General features: G+C 43.4%; 3 long non-coding RNA genes across 3 annotated transcripts; 1 reads left to right on the top strand and 2 right to left on the bottom strand.

Annotated features, from left to right (window-relative positions):
* Positions 1-3,490: 3,490 nt before the first annotated feature.
* LOC310840733 lies at positions 3,491-7,474 on the bottom strand. Its single transcript, XR_014562062.1, has 3 exons — positions 7,346-7,474; positions 5,481-6,591; positions 3,491-3,683 (listed from the first exon to the last, which is right to left on the bottom strand). It is a non-coding gene; the product is annotated as an uncharacterized lncRNA (long non-coding RNA).
* On the top strand, positions 7,475-10,110 carry LOC310840765. Its single transcript, XR_014562108.1, has 2 exons — positions 7,475-7,551; positions 9,680-10,110. It is a non-coding gene; the product is annotated as an uncharacterized lncRNA (long non-coding RNA).
* A 2,518-nt stretch (positions 10,111-12,628) lies between these two features.
* On the bottom strand, positions 12,629-17,699 carry LOC310840794. The gene is made up of 3 exons (XR_014562143.1): positions 17,396-17,699; positions 14,909-14,966; positions 12,629-13,153 (listed from the first exon to the last, which is right to left on the bottom strand). It is a non-coding gene; the product is annotated as an uncharacterized lncRNA (long non-coding RNA).
* Positions 17,700-21,734: the final 4,035 nt, after the last annotated feature.

Raw genomic sequence — 21,734 nt, 5'->3', positions numbered from 1 at the left:
TTGCCTTCTGGCATTCCCCTGTCTCTGACTAAGCTGCAGCTGGTGATGGTAAAGGGTGGAGATGGTAGGGTTTTTTATGATACCTTATCGGTGGGCCGATACCGTTGTCTCAAAAGCAACTTCTTAATGGCAGCGAGATCTTTGCAAGTTTCTCATGTTACCAGTAATTTGCTTTAGTTGTTAGGCAAATGTGGCATAAGTGCCTGCCAAACATTTTTTTCCAAAGCCACATCAGAGCCTACAGAAAATGCTTTATGGCTGCCAGTCTCTAAGCTGCTTAATCCATACAGCATGATATACTCTAGTCTGGGCGGCAGGAAAATCACTACTCCACTATGGGATTGGTTGAGTTTTTGTGCTCGTAAGGGAGACTTTGAAGCCTGTCAGATTTTAAACCCAAAAGGCCTGCTTGATTTCAAGCCAAGACTCTTTTCCGATAAGGAAGGCTGGTGAAACTTCTCTATGAGTGTAAGTGTCTTAAAGGAATTTAGCAACAGTTCTTTGTGATAATGGAGTTTTGATGTGCAGTCAAGAGACCTATTAAGGTCTGGAATCTGCAAAACTAGCCTATGAGAAAGAAAATATGCGTATACACATACATATACAGATCAAGATCTGATAGGTGTCCTTGTGCTTACAGAAGGGCTTTTGATCCTGCAGATGCCTCTGCTAATAGAGAAAAAGAATATAGGGCATTTCTGATTATCATTTTCTCACATAGCCACCGATCCCCACTTATCAGCCTTAGAAAACTGGAGGAAACTCCAAAACGGTTGAAGGTGATGTGAAGAACTACAGGGGTGGGAGTGAATTGCATTCCCTCTTTTTCTATTAGTGGAGATGTCCACTGGTTCAAAAGCTATTTCCTGTGTCCAAGATCACCAACTGGATTCATTGCCTATCTGTCTGTCTGTCCTTCCGTCCATCCATCCATCTCTATTTAATTCAACCCTCACATTTCCTAAACATTCTATGAATGAAGGCTACCCAGTCCTGAATCCTGCCTTAAACCATAGACAGTATTTGGGGGCTTGTGAACTATAAATGAGATTGCGAGTAAATATAAATGCAATCAAGTATTTTATAAATTATTATCACTGGGTCAGGATTTTAGAGAGATAGATGATAGAGGGCTCCCGGTGTGTGGATCTTGTCCGAAGCCTAGGTAGGTGCTAGGGCCATGCCACATTCCCAGCGGGGACCCCGGGGGAGCTCTTAGTTGGTGTACATCAACAGGGCTCCCCCTACTGGTGGTTGACCCTTATAGGACTACCTGCATGACAGGCAGGACTCAGTTATAGTCGGTTCACTTCCAATGCCTAAGCCAATACCACTCGCATTCTGTAACCAATAAAGTTGTGGCCTAAATTTGCCCATTAACCCAAAATACTGTGTCCATGTGTTATTATTCAACAAATGGGGGAGGGCTCAGGGCCTTGACATGCAATGGAATATTAAAAACACGATAAAACATCAAATATTAAAAACTTCCCTAAACAGGGCTGCCTACAGGTATCTTCTAAAAGTCAGATAGTTGTTTATTTCCTTGACTTCTGATGGGAGGGCCTTCCATAGAACGGAAGACTACCACTACCGAGAAGGCCCTCTGCCTGGGTTCCTGTAACCTCACTTTTCACAGTGAGGGAACCGCCAGAAGGCCCTCAGAGTTGGACCTCAGTGTCTGGGCTGAATGATGGGGGTGGAGGTTTACTGAATACTGAATATTTTAGTGTATTTTTGGTTTCTATGGAAGCCGCCCAGAGTGGCTGGGGAAACCCTAACCCTAACCCTAACTTCTTCTTCTTCTTCTTCTTCTTCTTCTTCTTATTATTATTATTATTATTATTATTATTACTGAAGGATAACCTAATTGAGAGATCATACCCACCTTTGTGGGAGACAAGATCTATAAGCAATCTTTATTGAAAGCAACATCACCTTCCTTTCTTATAGAAGACAAGTGTGAACGATTCCAGATTGTAGCACATTTTTCTGCTATGAACAGGTCATTGTGTGAACTGCCTCAGGCTGAAGAAAGCCCTATTGCACAAGCAGAAGTCCTTATGCATGGCTTTCCACTGACGGGATTCATTAGTTGAATCCCACCCATGTAAATATTACCATCCAGTTGCGAGAACAGTCAGAATATTTTGGATATCTCTAGATCAGGAATGGGGAATCCCACTCTCCTGATGTTGTTGGACTGCAACTTCCATCATCTTTAACCATTTGACATGGAAAACCCAAAATATTTGGAGGAACACTGCTTCCCCATCCCTGCACTAAATGATATCAATGTGTGTAAATTAGGGCAAATCCCACACCAAAGTCTGCTGCTCTAGACAGATTTGGGGCTTGATGTAAATGGAACTGTCCCAAACTGAAGCAAAGGCTTTTAAAGCACCTTGAGGTGTTTTGGAAATTTAGATGTTAAAAGCAGAAATGATTATCCCCAAACTTGCCATGTAACGAAAATGTCAGGGCAGTGGCGTAGCGTGGGTTGTCAGCACCCGGAGCAAGGTAAGTAATTTGCACCCCCTAACCCGTGGATTAGCACCCCCTAACCCTAACCCCCAGATGTTGCGCTCGGTGCGGCCGGGCCCCCTGCACCCCCCACGCTACGCCACTGTGCCAGGGTGCAGAGAGAGGCCTATAACTGACAGGATTATATGTCTCCTTAGGGTGAAAGGCAGGTAATAAATTAAAATTGTAATAGTAGGAATAAGAATATGCAAATCCAATGTTGTGTTGTTGTAGTAGTAGCTATAGCTGTTTTTTTGCCCACAACAGTGAGTGGGTGTGGGGGGGGGGAGAGGTGGTAAATTAAAGTTTTTCTGAATCAGGATTTGGATGCTGAGACAAACTGAACTACTTCCAAAGTGCTTCTCAACCAGTCATGCTCTTTTCCAGAGTGCCAAATCTTGTGGCTGGTGCACAACCTTCATTTCAATAATTTGAGGCCATGCTATATCTCATTTACATTTCTGTTACATTAACAAATACATTTTTGTATTTGTTTCATCTTTGGGTTATTTTATTTATTTATTTATTATGATTATAACCCTTTTTTCAGTCCACATTGGATCCCAAAGTAGCTTACAATTACACGTCCTCTCCAAGGTACAACATAGGTACAAAGTATTGTTAGCATTCTCTATTCCAACATACTCAATTTCTAGCTTCAGTTCTTAAAGTGATGGGAACAGAGATTCTTGCAAAGCATATTTCATTTTACCGGCCAATCCTCTATTTAGCAAATCGACACCAGTTCCAATGACCTTGACAATATTGACGGGGTCACATTTCCAAACAGATAAGCTGTTCTCAAACAATTAGCCTAGTGTGTTAAGCATAGGCTGAGTTTTCTTCAACATTGGGCATGTGTGTCTCTACATCGCCTTCCTTCCCTTGCAGTATATTTAACTGGCTATAGGGTGGTATATAAATTCAGTGAATAATAGTAATAATAATAACTGTGGCACTATGGAGGGGGGGTATCCAATCTCTTTATTTCCGCTTTATTCTTCACAAAATGCTGTTTATCAAAGACATTATCAACCATATGCATTTCTTTTTTGAGACACTCTGCTCCCCTGCTCTCCTGATCTATTTTTTCAAGACTGTAATGAAAGAAAGCCTCTGGGCGCATTGTTTTCAAGCTGTGGGTGGTTCCTTTTACAAGTCTGAGAGAGAAGAAATGGGAAATTAATAATGTTCTTGTTGACACATGAAACCTGGGGAATGCCAATTGATTAAAATTTCCAGCTGATCAACTGTGCTGCCTTTAACCGACTGATCACTTGATTAGGCAGTAAAAAAAGCAACATTGTCAAAATTAAACTGAATAACCATGAGTCCTAAATGGGTGCAGCTCTTCCTGTTTAGCAAATAATATCGTTCCAGTTGCAGCATGAATGGTAAGTAAAATATTACTTGCTAGCATGACTTGGACACATATACCTTTCCAGCCAGAAGAAACAGGATCTCAGAGGCGGGTGATTTAATCAGGAAAATGGCACAGGAAGAAAAGGGTTAACCTTTCCTCCTGGGTGGACTGTGCAATAATATGATCTAGTCCCTAGGTGGCGCTGGACTTAGTGGTTCATGGATGAAGTCATAAGGTTCCTCTTCTGCTTTTGCTTAAGAGAGACTGAAGTTTTTTTCCCTAGCTTCCTGTCTGGGGTGCCTGCTAAGCCTTCAATGACAGCACTGCCCTGGGGTCTCGATCCAGATCCATACACACCCATGATTGCTATTTGCAAAAACCTTAATGAGCTGGAGGTGCATTCGAGTCCCAAGAAATTTGACCTTGGATTCTCATTATACATGTAGCATCATCAAGCTACAGGGTTGCATCCAGTGGTGGCTCTGTAAAGGTAAAGGTAAAGGGACCCCTGACCATTAGGTCCAGTCGCAGACGACTCTGGCTGAGGGAGCCGGCATACAGCTTCCTGGTCATGTGGCTAGCATGACTAAGCCACTTCTGGCAAACCAGAGGAGTGCACGGAAATGCCATTTACCTTCCCACTGGAGTGGTACCTATTTATCTACTTGCACTTTGACGTGCTTTCGAACTGCTAGGTTGGCAGGAGCAGGGACTGAGCAATGGGAGCTCACCCCATCGCAGGGATTCGAACCGCCGACCTTCTGATCGACAAGCCCTAGGCTCTGTGGTTTAATCCACAGCACCTCCCACATCCCCGGTAGCTCTGTAGGATGGTGCTATTTGGGCACAGTCTGTCCCTTCTCTTATGGGTTCACAGGTCATCCCTGAACACATAAACCCGTATTACAATGTGCTAGAACACTTTCCCATCTAATCCAGGGATGTGGGACTCTGTGGACTCCATATCACATCAGTCCCAGATAGCATGGCCAATGGAGGGTCACAGCTTCCCTGATGAGCATCCAGTGTCACCTCCTCTGATGAGCAGAGGCTCTCCAGGATCTCTGACAAGCCTTTCAATTGGAGATGCCATTGAACTGCTACACTTTTCCAATAGCTTTAACCAGTGCTTCCCCCCCCCCCCAAAGAAGTGTTTTGGGGTACTCTCATTTTGACTCAAGAAAACCACCATTTTATAGTTTAAATTGGGGAAAATAAATACAGCAAATGGACAAAAGTAGAAAGATTCACAAAATGTTTAGGGGTATGCATACCCCTGCATTCCCCCCAGAAAACAAACAAACAAACACTGGCTTTAACAATGGCACCATTGAATCAGTTCCCAGTAATATCATAGTTAAAGCTATTGGAAATGATATATAATGAATTGAAAAGGATATTTAAAATAACTTTTGTAAACAAAACCAGAAGCTTTACTTTGGGGAATTATAGGGATATAACTACCTATTCATGTACTGTATCCTACTACAGTGGCAAGAATGTTACTTGCCCAAAATGGAAAAAAAGCAGAAGTCCCAGCAAAGGAAGGATGGATACAAAAACTTATGGAATATGCAGAAATGGTGAAACTTACCACAAGAATAAGAAATCAGGTGAGCATTGCTACTCCTGTCCAAATTACCTTCTCTCTTCCTCTCCAAGTGCTGGGTGCTTTCTCCTATTCTTCCTTTCTTCTGTACAGTGGTACCTCAGGTTAAGAACTTAATTTGTTCTGGAGGTTCGTTCTTAACCTGAAACTATTCTTAACCTGAAGCACCGCTTTAGCTAATGGGGCCTCCTGCTGCTGCCACACCGCCGCTGCGTGATTTCTGTTCTCATCCCGAATCAAAGTTCTTAACCCAAGGTACTATTTCTGGGTTTACAGAATCTGTAACCTGAAGCGTCTGTAACCTGAAGCATCTGTAATCCGAGGTACCAGTGTAGTTTCCTATTGGCTGTTCTACTGCTGCTTTGCCCATCAGTTCTGCCTAGTCCATCTCTTCTCTCTGCCCTCAACCTGCGACAGCTACTGGACTTTGAAGGCTCACCATTGAATTTGGGGTGCCAGGCTATACTTGCATCTACCATCTGCACACACAGCCTGCTGTGATCTGGTTTTTTCCTATCCTCTCCTGGCCACTGTGACCTCATGTTGATAGTGGCCAGTGAAGGAGAGAGACTTCTCATTGTGTCCTCGTGCTGATGTTGTCCACCTGAAGGAGAGAGATTGGCCTTTATGATCTCATTCTGGTACTGATAATAATATGAATGATGAATAATAACACAGGACATTATAGGAACATTATTTGGGAATTATAGGGACAGAACTACCCAAACTGTATATAAATTTATTCATGTATGTGACTACAGCAGCAAGAATGTTACTTGCCCCAGAATGGAAAGAAGCAGAAGTCCCAGCAAAGGAAGAATGGATACAAAAGCTTGTGGAATATGCAGAAATGGCGAAACTTTCCAGAAGAATAAGAAATCAAGACAACAAAGAATGGAAATGGTTTATTGAATATTTTCAGATAAATTGTAAACAGATAAGAACATCGGCAGGATTACTGTAATAACCTGCAGTTTCATAAGAGTATATATTTAAAGTGGATGAATAAATGAGCAAATTAAGTTGATGTGGATATGCAGAAGATATTAAAAATACATTTAAGGAACCGCCGAAAGAGGGGGAAGGAAGTCAAGTTCTGAAATGATAAAATGATTGTAAAATTAGTGAAATGTATAAATCTGAAAAGCATAACTAAAATAAAACAGCAACTACAATGGCATCATTGGAACACTTCACTCCTTCAGAGAACAGGATCAAGAGGGAAGACAGGTGAGTAATTATTGTTCCCTACTGTATCCTTGGGTCATGCTTCATGAACAGTCTAAAATGACTGCATTCATTGGGCTATCTTACTCCACCAAGTACCTGGTGATGTTCATTGGCTTATCCTATAATCTGTTTGCACTGATAGACAAGAATTTCAAGATGAGATGGACATGACATGATTGCTTCAACATGTGTGTGGTCATTCTGCTGTATAGCTGCTCTAAAGTCAAAATCTGTTGCCAAAATCCAAAATATTCCATAAGGAAGATCTGGCAAAACGGCATCAAGGAAGTTGTGCAGTGTGACCATCATCAAAACCTTGGCTAGCTGAAAAAGTTCTGAATTCTAATCCAAGCCTGACTTTGAAGTGCCTTAACCATCCCAGCTGGAGAACTGAATAAAAACAATGGGAAACCTCTGAAAACCAGATGCTGCCTCTGAACCCAGCTTTCGTAGGCAAATAAACTGCTAAGGATACACAACGGCCTACTCTCGAAAGGGCAACGAATACCACAAGGTCATGTATTTAATTTGAAGATTAATCTCTCTGAGTCACACTCCTTCCCACCCTTTACCCCCCACTGTCCTTGGTATCGGCAGATTTAATCAATAAGCGGACCTACTCTGCTTTCTTCCAGATATTTATAAAGGCATCCCCTGCCGCGATTGCTGAATATGCTTCCTTCAACACAGCAGGCTCTTGAGGTGAACCCGGTCATAAGTCATTACATTTTCCCAGGCTCTTCCACAACGAGAGAGAGAGAGAGAGAGAGAGAGAGAGAGAGAGATGGGAATATGAGGAAAGGAGACGATTTTCTAATGGGAGCTGGTATGCATGAAGTACTCCGAGGCCAAAACAGCTGAAGGACAATTTGTGACATACCCTTCATGCTTCAAACTTTTCCTCTCACAGACCTTCTCTGAAACCTTCACCACCACTCCAAAACACCCAACATCCTATGCAAAGCCCCATTTTTCCTATTCTTAAAAATTAATATATATATTTTTAAGCCCTGTTTTTCCTATTATAATTAAATTTTGCCAATAATAAACAGTCTTCCCCCCTGAGCAATTTCCCCCTAATGGAATGCAGTTTTGTGCTGCATTTTCACAAATACACACATTTATCCTCTGCATTTTTGTTCACTTTCTTTGTCAAGAATGATGCCGTAAAATTCAGGTCAGCGTGAATTTCAAAGGAGAGCTATGTTTCAGCTTGCATGCTGGTTTGGGACGTTTGAAGTGAGCAAGTTCACATTGAAACATGAACTGTACATTTTTTCCCACCCTTCCTTAGAATACACAACTTAAAGCTTTACAAGTTACAAGAGTTAAAGAGTATGGTTTCAGCTGATATTCAGATGAATATTATTTCAAGGTTTGGAGTATTCCAACATTCTGACCACAAGGCATGCAAATTTCTTTGTTGTTGTTACTAATCTTCCAGTGGTATCCATTACTCAGGACACTGCTTGGCATGATGCAGATGAGACCAGCATTGCAAAGCTATTAAGCATGCAGCAGTACTCCCAGTGACAACAGTAATAACCAAAATTAAATTCACCCTAAATTCAACTAAAGAGTTTAAATCACAGCATAGCAATTCTGGCAAAGTACCCGAAGGCCATGTGATTCCATTTGCAGCTTCAACTCTCAGCAATATGGCTTAGTGCAAATGATAGTGTGGGGATGCTTGGATCTTCAAACAAAAAGTTGCCTTTTAGCATTAAGAATTAGAGCCAATTGAATGAAACAAAGGTGTGTCTTGCGTCTTTTCCTGTGTAAGAAGAAAAACTGTTCTCCCAGTGCAATTGCTAACTCAGAAGTGGGGAACTGGATTCTCTGCGAAGATACGATCCTTATCTCCCTCACCATCCCATGAGCCAACTTTGACAGGTGGATTGGGCTTCCCATCTGTCAATCATCTGACATCAATACATCAACTTATTTTTTAATAGAAGCCTGTCTATGCTGTTGTATCATAAAATATAAAATATCATTTAAATAGCTTAATTAAATTTTAAACTACTGGTAATCATCTAGGTGACTGGCTAATCAAAAATTGCACAGCTACTTTTGAATAAACATCCACAAACTTCTTATTGGTAATATATAGATAGATAAATTAAGGATCTTTACAATTTTATAATATGCAGAGAATAACATGTGCTGAAAAACCAGAGAAAGGAGCTGAGGGAAGTCGGGGTGTGTTCTTTTTGGGGGAGGGGGGAGGGGGAAAATGGGGAGGGAATGAGGATGATGTTTTTGATAAATTGTTATGTTGAAATTTCTAATAAAAATATTCAAAGTAATTTTTTTAAAAAAAGAATATTCCTGAATATCTCTTGAAAAAATGAATAAATTGCACAGCTACAAAGGGCTGCCAGCACAAAAAAGTCCAAGGGTCACTTGAAAGTCAAAAGGAGGATGCCTGTCAAATCTCAGCTGGGAGACAGTTCCCTAGCATATGTATTGTACCAGAACATGTTCATTGTCTGCAGATGTGCCCATTGGCAACTCCTTGATCAGAGCCTACTCCAGGGTTTCCCAAACCTGGGTCTCCAGCTGTTGCTGGCCTACAACTCCCATCATCTCCAGCTAGCAGGACCAGTGGTCAGGGATGATGGGAATCGTAGTCAAAAAACAGCTGGAGAACCAAGTTTGGGAAACCCTGGTCTAGTCCATGAAAGTATATGCCATTCTACATGTGTTAGTGTGAAATACTGTTGGGGTGTCCTTTTTGTGTAACAGACCTTCCTACTCCTACAGACAGGACTTCCCTTTCCTCTGCTCCCCACTGCAGCACCCTGCACACGCACACACACCAAGATCTGCTCTGTCTAGTTGGGTCTCTCTGGAGCAAATTGGGTGGAGCCTAACATATCCTGGCATAACATTGGATCTCAACCTTTGTCTTGAAGATGCCACAATTACTCTTTGTTATTGTTGTCTTCTAGTGTTCCTAAGCAACTGAGCTGAAACCACTGCTCTGGAAATCTGAAGGACCACACCTCTAGGGAGAACCTAGTTCCCCGCCATCTTGTTTCAGCAGATGCTGACAGAAACCCTGCTGACTGCTTGTCCTTTGCCGCAGGGTCCGTTGACTGGTGAAGAAAACCATATGTTGGCTGTGCAGTTGGGACCGTTGAGGAAAACTAATGCTTTCCAGTTGGCATGTTCACAAGCTCCTGGTATTTAGTTGTGAGCAATCAACATTTTTACCTATTAAAAAAAAAAAAAAAGGTTTGATGGGGCCATATAAAGTATTACATTGGCGCCCAGAGCAGCTGCAGAGGTCAATAATCTTCAGTTTAACGTGCTCCAGAAATGGGAAGTGGTTCTTTCTGCCAAATAAATTGCTGTTTGTATTTACTTTTTTAATATAAAATTGTTCTCGTCATTCATTGTTAATCCTTACCTTTTTGGCAACAATGTGTGTGGGGGGGGGAGATTTTAGAGCTACAAAACTACTTCTTTGCTCTAAGCAGGTGCCTTCACGATAGGCTGCATTGTTCAAATAATTAATAAAGCTTGGCCTATATATATGAGAAAATGCAATTTTCCAGTAACTGCATCCAGCAGCAACCACTGTGGCTTCATTGGTATTCTAGGTCAATTATGGGAAACCTTAGAACCAGGATCAAATGTTGTCCTCCAGGCCTCTCTATCTGGCACTGGGTGCTTTCCTCAACCCCTACAGCCTATCTCATGACACCACCTTCCTTGAGTGTTTTTACCTGCCTTGAATGCATCCTTGAATATTGATAATGCCACTTGCTTGTATGCCTGGACAGAGATTTCTTATTCGTGGCCGAGTAAGATTGTCTTCCATGAACACAGTCTTAGCAGTGTGTCTGTAAATGACTGTGGAGGCCAATTCTGGATTCACACATCCTTCCACAGTAGAGACAAAGGTTTCCAGTCAGGAGTTGATCATGATGAGGATTTGCCAAATGTGCCTTCTTCTTAGCTTATTTTTCCTTTTTGCTCCGAGTTCGTGTTTCTTCAAAGTCAATGACACCTCTGGTAAAGGCTATTCTCTAACTGGAGCATTTGCAGGTCAGTGTTTCCCAGTTGTCGGTGTTTATACAACTTTTTTTTTAGATTTGCTTTGAGAGAGTCTTTAAACCTCTTTTGTTGTCCACTGGTGTTTCGCTTTCCATTCTTAAGTTGGGAATTGAGTACTTTCTTTGGAACAATCAGGCATTGGAACAACATGACCAGTCCAATGAAGTTGGTGTTGAAGAATCATTGCTTCGATACTGTTGATCTAAAAAGGCCTGTGTGAGTGTGTGACAAAACTAGCCTGCTGCACAAAGTTGGCACCTAAATTTGTTGCTCCAACCTCTTTTGTCTGGGGCCTTTCACACCACAGTCAGATGGCCCTTGGAAGGTTATCCAGAAGGCAATGCGGCCCTCGGTCTGAAAAAGGCATCTCCCCGCTGTTGTAGTTCACCCATTAACTGGCATGGCAGGTAAACTTAAAGTATACTGTCTGAACAAATTGAAAGCTGTTCCAAGAAACTAGTTAGATGTGCTATCTCCTGAGCACTCCAGATGCCGGGACTGTCACGAAAACCCTTAAGCCAGCATGACATCTCCCAATATCATGCAGAGTCCCAAATTCTGCAAGCAGGGAAAGGGGATGGGGAAGTGTGGGGCAGGGGGAAGAGGGGGCAGCACAGCCCCTCACAGTGGTGCAGCGGGAGTAGAGTGAGGCACCAGCTGTTTCCACTGTGCTCCTCAGCTCCTCCGACTGGTACGGATCAACACATCAGACTGCAGTGATGGTGGTGGCAGGAGCGGCCTAAGGGGACCTAGCTCGCACAGTCACACAGGTGGCCCTTTGGCAGTCATGGCCACCAACCATAGAGACTACATTGCTGGCCTTGAAAACACCCAGTAGAGGCGCCTCCTCTGACACGCAAGGTAGGATGGTGGAAGTTTTACCATATATCATCTAAGTCCCCGCATATAACCAAGACATTTGCCGGTACGGTATTGCTACATACTGCACTTGGTAACAACCATTGGGTCAGCTCAGTCAGCCACATCCCTTTCCTGCATTCCTCTGCCCGGTTTCCTGCAACCCCCCTTCTCTCAGTGAGAGAACCACCAGAAGGCCCTCAGTGCTGGACTTCAGTGTCCGGGCTAAACGATGTGCGTGGAGATGCTCCTTCAGGTATAGAGGGCCAAGACCGTTTAAGGCTTTAAAGGTCAGCACCAACACTTTGAATTGTGCACTGCTGTTGGCAGTGCATGTATATTGAGGGTCTGGGGAGGGGTGACACTGATGTAAAATAGAAACAGGGCATTTTTCCAGCCAGAACTCACAGGAACTCAGTTCCGGCACCTCTCAGTTGTGTGCCGTTGCCATTATAAGAGGACAAGGGAGGCATTCATGGTGAGTTCCGGCACCTCTTTTTCTAGGAAAAATAGAACGGAATAAGATGTCCCTGTTTTCATGTGAGAAATGTTCAAGGGTATGTTATGCATCTTCTAAGCACCCCACTCCTCCGAAGAGCAGGTGGGCTCCAGACTTAGATCCACTGAAGTCAATGGAACTTAAGTCACATGGATTTCAGTGAATCCACTCTAAGTATGGCTTCACCTACATCCAATCCATTGCCAAACCTTCATTACTGCCATACCTTCATCTTGTGATAAGAAGGTAAACAACCCTGGGCAAGCCCCAAATCCTCTCCATCACCACGGATGCTCATCTCTACTCTTAGACTCTCGGTTGTCTTACAGAAGAGTCTGAGCATCCGGCTAGGGATTCTTTCCCAACCAAAAGTGAATCAGACATAATTGGACAGAAGGTGAGTTTGAGCAAGCATCTCCAAAAGCACCTAAGATTGCACCAGGACATGTTGGTATGTCTGTGCATATTTCCCTATATAAGCAAGGTATTTTCTGCTGAACACCAGCCCCTTGGAGTTCAAAAGAAAGCTGTAATGATAACCAAGGACAAGCTCTAGTCTAGTCCGTGTGGTGTTGTAGCCTTTAAAAGCTTCAAAACGCACCACTATGAACGCTACTTCTGGTGCACTGAAAAGATGGATTCCATTCATAAAATTTAATGACTGTACTGCTTTCTCTTGTTTATGGGGTAGCGGGCGTGAAAAACAGCTCAGTTTAGCTCTGATGACATTTTCATACAGGTCGAAGGGAAACATGCAAAGAGAGTTGACAACCTGACATAAAAAGGGTGCAGTTGTTATGTTGCAAATGCAGGCACAAGTTTTCGAAGTGAAAACAGTAACATCTGATTCTTGTTCCGCGGGCATACTTTGACTCGCAGGGAAATTGGATCTACCTTTCATCCCAGTTCTTTTGAGCAATAGAGAACAGATGACTCAGTGATTTATTATTTGTTTGTTTCTTTGTGGTGTTCTGTGCTGCCCAATAAGCAATGTTCTCCAGGTGACCTACATAAAAATCAAGGACTATGAACCATAAAACCATTAAAAAAAAATAAATTCTAGTATTTCTCACCTTGCCTTCTTCTCCCAGGGTGGGGGTACATAAACTAATATATAATCACAGAGCAGTACATAATGAGCCGCTCATAAAAGCAACAAAAGCGTAACACAGATGCAACTGTGACAATTTAAAGCAATTACAGTATAAAATACATCAGAAGAGAGATTAAGCGGTTAAACTAAACCTCTCAAGATTCATTTTAAAGCCCAGTATGTTTCTTTCTGCTCACATTTTTTGGCCAAATTACATGACAGAAATTAAGTTGCACATTAGATTCAGTGGCACATCTACATTCACCAGCAAATACTTTTTTATTATTTCAAGGTTCTGAAAATTTGATGGCGCATTAGACTCAAGTAAATACGGTTACAGCAAACCATAGTTAAGACAGACCATGGAAATTTGAGCAGGCACAAATCCATGCCCGTTTTGATTACTAATCTGTGGTTAAGTGCTTGGCAAGCATTTCCTCTACATCAGCTTTAAGAAGAAGCATCGGCATTTTGATGGAGTTGGCACTTCATATGTGAGGATTCCCAGGTAAGATCCTCTCCTTATTGTGAGGGCAGGTAGGCCCTCCCCCTACCTGGCCTGATCACCTTGGCAACGCCTTCCCAGGCAGGATTGGGCAGCTGGCTGAGGTAGGCGGAGACTTCCAGGTATCCCACCTGGGGAAGGCGAAGCCAAGCCTGTGCTAATGGTGCCGCAACAACAACCTCAGATAAGCAGATGACACAACCCTGATGGCAGAAAGTGAGGAGGAATTAAAGAACCTTTTATTGAGGGTGAAAGAGGAGAGCGCAAAATATGGTCTGAAGCTCAACATCAAAAAAATGAAGATCATGGCCACTGGTCCCATCACCTCCTGGCAAATAGAGGGGGAAGAAATGGAGGCAGTAAGAGATTTTACTTTCTTGGGCTCCATGATCACTGCAGATGGTGACAGCAGCCACAAAATTAAAAGACGCCTGCTTCTTGGGAGAAAAGCAATGACAAACCTAGACAGCATCTTAAAAAGTAGAGACATCACCTTGCCAACAAAAGTCCGTATAGTAAAAGCTATGGTTTTCCCAGTAGTGATGTATGGAAGTGAGAGCTGGACCATAAAGAAGGCTGATCGCCCAAGAATTGATGCTTTTGAATTATGGTGCTGGAGAAGACTCTTGAGAGTCCCATGGACTGCAAGAAGATCAAACGCATCCATTCTTAAGGGAATCAGCCCTGAGTGCTCACTGGAAGGACAGATCGTGAAGCTGAGGCTCCAATACTTTGGCCACCTCATGAGAAGAGAAGACTCCCTGGAAAAGACCCTGATGTTGGGAAAGATGGAGGGCACAAGGAGAAGGGGACGACAGAGGACGACAGAGGACAAGATGGTTGGATAGTGTTCTCGAAGCTACCAGCATGAGTTTGACCAAACTGCGGGAGGCAGTGGAAGACAGAAATGCCTGGCGTGCTCTGGTCCATGTGGTCACGAAGAGTCGGACAGAACTAAACGACTAAACAACAAAAGGGTCCAGGGGGCTGTGCGTGACCACGCAAAGGGTGCCACCCATTTAATGTGAGGAGCGGTCATTAGCTACATCTAACTGTTTCCCCTGTTAATTACCCTAGGGAATCCTCACCTTCGTCAACAGAGTTTCAGTTATCTATAGATTCTACCAGGCAGTTTTTCAAATGTTCTGCAAAAGGAAGCTTACCTCTTAAGAGCATTCCATGAGTCAGAATTTCCTGGAGCAACAATACAATGAAATTTGTCTGGAGAGGATTTTGGGGGGGGGGGGGTGTAACAAAAAACACCACCATATAATATGAGCATTCCAAGGCCAAATAAAATACTTTTTTTAAAAAAAAAATCACATTAACTAAAGGGAGTCTCCTTAAGCTGATTCCAACAAAGCCGGCAAGTGCTTGTTAACAAGATGTTTTTTTTGTTGTTGTTTTTTAAAAAAATCTGTTCATATCAGACATTATCTTCCCACATGTTTGGGAGTCATTCCAGATTCTCTGACATGCGGAAAATACTTTGTGCAGAGCACATGGAAAGGAATACTGTTCTCAGAAGGCTGGGGAGTCTGTAGGCTGATGGGTGGTGAACATAAGTCCTTTTGCTCCACTTGGAACATCGCATCAAGACCTCTCTTCTATTAATTAAAAAAATGCCCTTCCTTTATCTATGCATACTATTCTTTAAGGTTGTTAATCATCTAATAATTGCCACCATGTGCTGCTGCTTCTGTTCCAAAAACATTCCTGAGAAACTCTGCCAGATTTTGCTACATGTTTCTTCAAAGGAGATAACTGTGATCAGTGATTTTTTTTGCCATGATGACATATTGAGCGAGAACTAGGGGTGAGTCAAGTATTCTGTAACAAACGTTTAACTCTTTTTGTGGATTATAGAGTTTAGACACCAGGTGGAACTGGATTTATTTGTATGTACATAGAGAAAGGCATGTCCCCTGTCTGTTCTGTTCTTGTTTAAGAGAGACAATAAAGTTCTTGTTGCACTTCGTGACTTAGGTGTTCTCTCAGTCTTCTGTGGCAACCTTCAAATGAAACCCTATGTTGCTCATCTTATCTCGTCTTCATCACTTATTTGCAGCCCTGGCCGGGGTGACTTGAGTTTCATAATGCTATTTTGCTTCATTTCACCTTCCTCTGTGCCAGAGAGAGGGCAGGAAGGGATGTTATGCCTCTGATTTGGCTTTGAGACATCAAATACAATTGATTATTGGGTGTCTTTATGAGCCAAATGTAAGCAGGGTCGGTGCTTCCTGCCCTCGCTCTGATTTGGCTTCATGACCATGCCATATAGCCAATCTGATTTGTCTTCTTTGGTGATATCATAAAGCCAGTTAAGAGTGAGGATTGGAAGCAATGCTGTCATGGGGAGACATTATATTGCAAATCAGAATTGGCTAAGTTTTGATGCTATAAAGCTAAACCACAGGCCTTTATTTCTTGAGGCAGCACTGTGAATGTGGAAGGAAGAGGTGGATGCTGGAAGTGGTTTCTGAATCACATCACAATACTTTCAAAAAGGCTGGCCTGGGGTGGGGGGTCAGACATAAACTGGGCTCCACATCAGGCTGCAAAATGCCTTGGGTCAGCTTGAGGAGAAAAGTAACAAAGAAAAAAATAGCCATCAGCAGGTAAAGATGGTGGTGCAATATCTGCAAACAGTTGTGAAAAATGATTTGAGATTTATTTTGTGGCATTCATTCACCCCGATCATTAGGTAAAGGTAAAGGGACCCCTGACCATTAGGTCCAGTCGTGGCCGACTCTGGGGTTGCGGTGCTCATCTCACTTTATTGACCAAGGGAGCCAGCCTGGGTCAAGTGGCCAGCATGACTAAGCCGCTTCTGGTGAACCAGAGCAGCACACGGAAACGCCATTTACCTTCCCACTGGAGCAGTACCTATTTATCTACTTGCACTTTGACGTGCTTTCAAACTGCTAGGTTGGCAGGAGCAGGGACCGAGCAACAGGAGCTCACACCGCTGGCCTTCTGATCAGCAAGTCCTAGGCTCTATGGTTTTACCCACAGCGCCACCCATGTCCCTACCCCGATCATTACTTTTAAGTTAAAAGATGATCTGATGCAACATTCTACTCAGTCATGAATGTCCCACACATTTACAATGTGCACAGTTAATCCTCAAGCTGGGACAACTGACGTAACTACAATTCCCATCACCCGTGGTCACTAGCCATGCCAGTTGATAGGAGCTGGAGTCCAGCAACCTCTTGAGGACCCTATGTTGGCTGTTCTGTGCCCTTAAGCGCTACGTGGATGTGACATACATATTATTTAAGTGCTGTATCTATTGAGGACTTTTACATTGAGATTACCAGTTCAAAAATACTCTGTGGAGAAGGCATAATGCCAGGCCCCCTGGGAAACAACCAGCTTGCTTCTCAGCCTTGCTTACTACCACACTCTGAGCTGTTTAGTCCCTTAACGCAACACACGTGTTCATATTTTCATCTGCCGAATATTAAGAGGCCATGTGAGCTTTGCTCTGTCTTTGGCTACCACAAGAGGATTCTCAAGGGACACTGGGAAGCTTTCTTGACTTGAATTGTGGCCTGGCATATATTCTTTAATCCTACACAGGGAAAAGAAAAGTAACTCTTGACAAGAAAGGAGTTTTCCCCACCAACCCGTTCGGCTGTAAGTACCTGACACATTGTCACTACCTCTGTCAAAGTTCATCCCTGATAGCTGCGGCAAGTGGAGGAGAGACAGAAAAGAGACACCACCGTTGAGAAAAAGAAGAAGAAAGAGATTAGAGTTGTCCTAATGGCTCACCTCTTAGATGAAACCTCACACATCACCTGCCTTCAACCCCTGGAATGTGGAATTGCTTAATCCACATGAGAATAACCTTGACAGTCTCCGACAGCCTCTCGCTCAGCTACTAGCCTGCCATGAAAGACTTTAGCAAATGCTCATTTATTTGCAATGGACCAGGAAATAATTCCAGTAATTTCCTCCAAATGTTCCAAGGATGGGACAATCACAGGGGCATCAAGTGGGAAAAGAATCTTGGGACAAGTCTTTTGCTGGATCTACTATGCCCAGAGTGCTACAAGTTGACTAATTGGTGCCTAGGGTCACAGTTTCTTTAAACTTGGCCGTCCCATCCATTTGTTCAGTTCAAATATTACACCAAGTCATGGTTAAGGAAGCTTGGCTGTGAGTGATGTCTAAATTGGAAAGCTATGATTTGTGATGAGCTGGAAAACTATGGTTTTACATTAACTATAGCTGGATGCCTTTCCCCCTAGGAAGAAAGGTTCTTGTGTTTGGGCCTTTTTCATTTAGAAAATAGCACATAGTTAAATGATGGAATTCGCTCCCACAAGGTGTAGAAATGGCCACCAACTTTGATGGTTTTAAAAGAGGATTCATGAAGGATAAAGCTATTAATGGCTTCTGGTCATGATGGGCAGTGTAATGGTTATAGGGGTTGCTCGTGCGTAAGTTGCTGCCACTCCTGGCTAGGTTGCCTGGTTAAACCTTTTCTGTCTGGACAGCCCTTCACTACATGGCTGTTTCAGTCGCTAGCAGGATCCGTCAGTGGGCGTTTCTTGAACCTCTTCCAGCAAAGAAGTTCTTTGACGCCAAGTCTCCGCCTACTCTCCCTGTGCGGAAGTCTTCTGCGCAGGGTGGGTGTGGGCAGTGGAGGACCCGTGCTCTCCCCCTCTGGTCTCCGGCGAGGAGTCCTGGAGCCCACTCGCCGATTCCCCCATCTGCCCCCCTTTATCCCTGGTGTTACGCTGATTTCCTTCCCCAGCCGATGAGCTGCCTCTCTCCCTGCTGGGCCCTTCTCCAGCATCGCTTGGGAGCCTTGCCTCCGCCTCTGGCTCCGATGGTAGTTCCCTAACAGGCAGTCACTGAGATTCACAAATGGGAAAGAACATTGCCCTGCTGTGAGTACTGAAGGCTGCTCCCTGCAAGGCCCTTTTCCGCCTGGCCTAGGGGCTGGGGACTTTTAGAAGACATCTGAATGCAAGTTTTTAATGTTTGATGTTTTATCATGTTTTTAATATTCTGTTGGGAGCAGCCCAGAGTGGCTGGGAAACCCAGCCAGATGGATGGGGTATAAATGACAAATTTTAATATTACTATTGCATCCATATCCTGATTGCCGGCTTCCCAGGGGCATCTGATTGGCCACTGTGGAATCAGGGTGCTGCATTGGTTTGTCTTTGAACTGAGCCAGCAGAGTTGTCCATATGTTCATATGACCAACCAACTCTTGTCCAGCCTCTTGAGGCCACTAAACCTAGAGATCAGAGTGTTGATATAGAATCATAGAGTTGTGGAGTTGGCAGAGACCCTAAGGATCATCTAGTCCAATCCCCTGGAATCTCAACTATAGCATCCATGACAGTTGGCCATCCAACCTCTGCTTAAAAACCTTCAATGAAGGAGAGCCTACCACCTTCTGAGGGAGCCTGTCCACTGTTGAACAGCTCTGACCACCAGAAAGTTCCTCCTGATGGAAGATAATGAAAGTAGACGTGCAGATCTACAATAAGGTTTGCTTGGGTGTGTCAAAGCCTTCAGACCTTGGCTTGACTTTCCAATTCGGAGTGAGACCAAACTGATTTAGCATGGTGTCTGACCTGAGCCAACTGAGTAAATGTGTCAGGACCAGGGGAAATGGCCCTGGTGTGGAAGCTGTGTGTTAAAAGGTGTGGAAGCTATGTCTTAAAAGAAGAAATATGAATAATAGTAAATTAGCTAAGAAAGAAGTCCTGAGAGAGTATTCACATAGTGTGTAAGTGGGCAGAGGCCATATGTCTTTCCTGTACTTTGTATATAGTGGGTGGCACTGTGGTCTGACCACCGAGCCTCTTGGGATTGCTGATCAGAAGGTTGGCGGTTCGAATCCCTAGAACGGAGTGAGCTCCCATTGCTCTGTCCCAGGTCCTGCCAACCTAGCAGATCGAATGCATGCCAATGCAAGTAGATAAATAGGTACTGCTGTGTTGGGAAGGTAAACAGTGTTTCCGTGCACTCTGGCTTCCGTCACGGTGTTTTGTTGCAACAGAAGTGGTTTAGGCATGCTGGCAACATGACCTGGAAATCTGTCTGCAGACAAACACTGGCTCCCTTGGCCTGAAAGCGAGATGAGTGCCACAACCCCATAGTCGCCTCTGACTGGACATAACTGTCCAGGGGTCCTTTACCTTTACCTATATAGCCTGTATACTTTTGAAACAAAACAGGCATCCACTGTAGCAGTAGTGAAGGGATCCAGATGCATACTCAATAGCCCAACCTCATAGGCTGCCTCAAAACTGAAGATGATCAGGTGTGGTCAGCAGCAATGCTGAAAGGACAGGTAAGGGTTGGGGCTTTCTAGCAGCTGTTGCTTGTAGTCCATGTCTGAGCTGGTAACCTTTACAAGTATGTGGAGGCATCCATCAACGTGTCTGCTCACTGATTGCTACAGTCTGAGAAAGAACCACATGATCCACTGTTCATAGGTTACCCAGGAACACACACACACACACATATATATATGGAAGAGATGAGGGAACCTGTTACCCTCCAGATGTTGGACTCCAACTCCCATCAGCCCCAGCCCCAAGGATGATTAGCATGGTCATCCAATCCATGAGTACAAATAACCCATGCAAATTTGTACTCTTAATATTTTGGCCCTGAGATTTTTTATTTTTTAAAAAAGTTGCATCTCTGAAATTTGATCTCCACTGACAGACGTCATGGTTTCCTGATTATTTAGGACAGGGCTAGGGAAGATGTTGAACTCCAACTCCCACCATCCCTAGTTAGGACAGCCAAAGGTCAGGGATGATGGGAGTTGCAGTCCAATGATATCTAGATGACCACAAGTTCCCCAGCCCTGGCATAGGAGGATAAAACTTGCAATGAGATCATACATCTAATCCTGACAGCACACTGAAACATTAATTTATGCCTTTGCCTCCAAGAATCCCTAAAGAGTCATTCTTTCTATAACTATATTTTGGCATGGAGGACCAAATGTTTTCTGTGCATCTTCCTGTTCTTTTCAGGCATCACTCAAGGCTGGATGAGTTTCTGGAAAGGACAGTGACATCTGGAGATGTAAATTATAATGGTTGTATTAAGTATGATTGCTTGTAAAAGTCAAAATGCTATATTATTGTTCTGTGGTGCACAACCAGGCTCTGCCTCCCCCCCCCCCAACTTTCTCAAGGATCTCTCAGAGGAAAATAATGTCTGTATGCCATTTTCTGACATTCTTGCTATAAGATTTAAAATGCCTACTGTTAACTGAAACCAGTGGCATTTTTTGTTGAAGGTGGTGCCAGAAATATTAATAGATTTCAGAGATTTTCCTGGTGGTAAAAAAAAAAAGTCTATTTCATTGCAATCCAGCAACACAGACACAGACTTTATGTAGTGTTTTCTTCTCCTTAAAACAAAATTTAAACTAAAAAACACCACCCAACACTGCTTTCATCTTCACATTTTTGAAACCACAGGTTAACTTGTGAAGTCTGATTTTCAGATGACAATACATATTGGATGAATGAAAGGAAGGTTTGACAAATGGCTCAGTACAGTATACACATACTTCTCTTTATATTTCAATATGTACAACCATAATAAGCACTGAACTGCGGACTAACTCAGCTAGAGAAAGGATGTTGAATAGGATCATTTAGGACTGGCTAAGCTCATGCATTTGAATCAGCTGAAGCCTAAGGTCGCCTTCCTATCGTTTACCTGTTCAGTTGACTGTATTTGATGGAGCTGATGTGTGGATAACTCTACCTTCTAGACCATGGGCTGTGCAATCTAAAGAGGAAAGGGGGAGTGTCAGATTCACCACTGCAACCCAGTAAGTCATTTCTTATTTTTCACTATCCTGGCTCCAGGCTTGCAAAGCTCAACTCAGGACACCTATGAGACATTTGCACAAGTGCCCCTGAAATGCCCCATTTGGGTATTTCTGATTGCTGCTACCAGGGGTTGCTTTCTCCCTACCTGGTTGCA

The sequence above is a fragment of the Podarcis gaigeae genome (assembly GCF_964106915.1).
Source record: "Podarcis gaigeae genome assembly, chromosome: 3".
Taxonomy (NCBI): Eukaryota; Metazoa; Chordata; class Lepidosauria; order Squamata; family Lacertidae; genus Podarcis; species Podarcis gaigeae.
The sequence above is the reverse complement of the archived record's forward strand: the minus strand, read 5'-3'. Positions and strand labels throughout refer to the sequence as shown.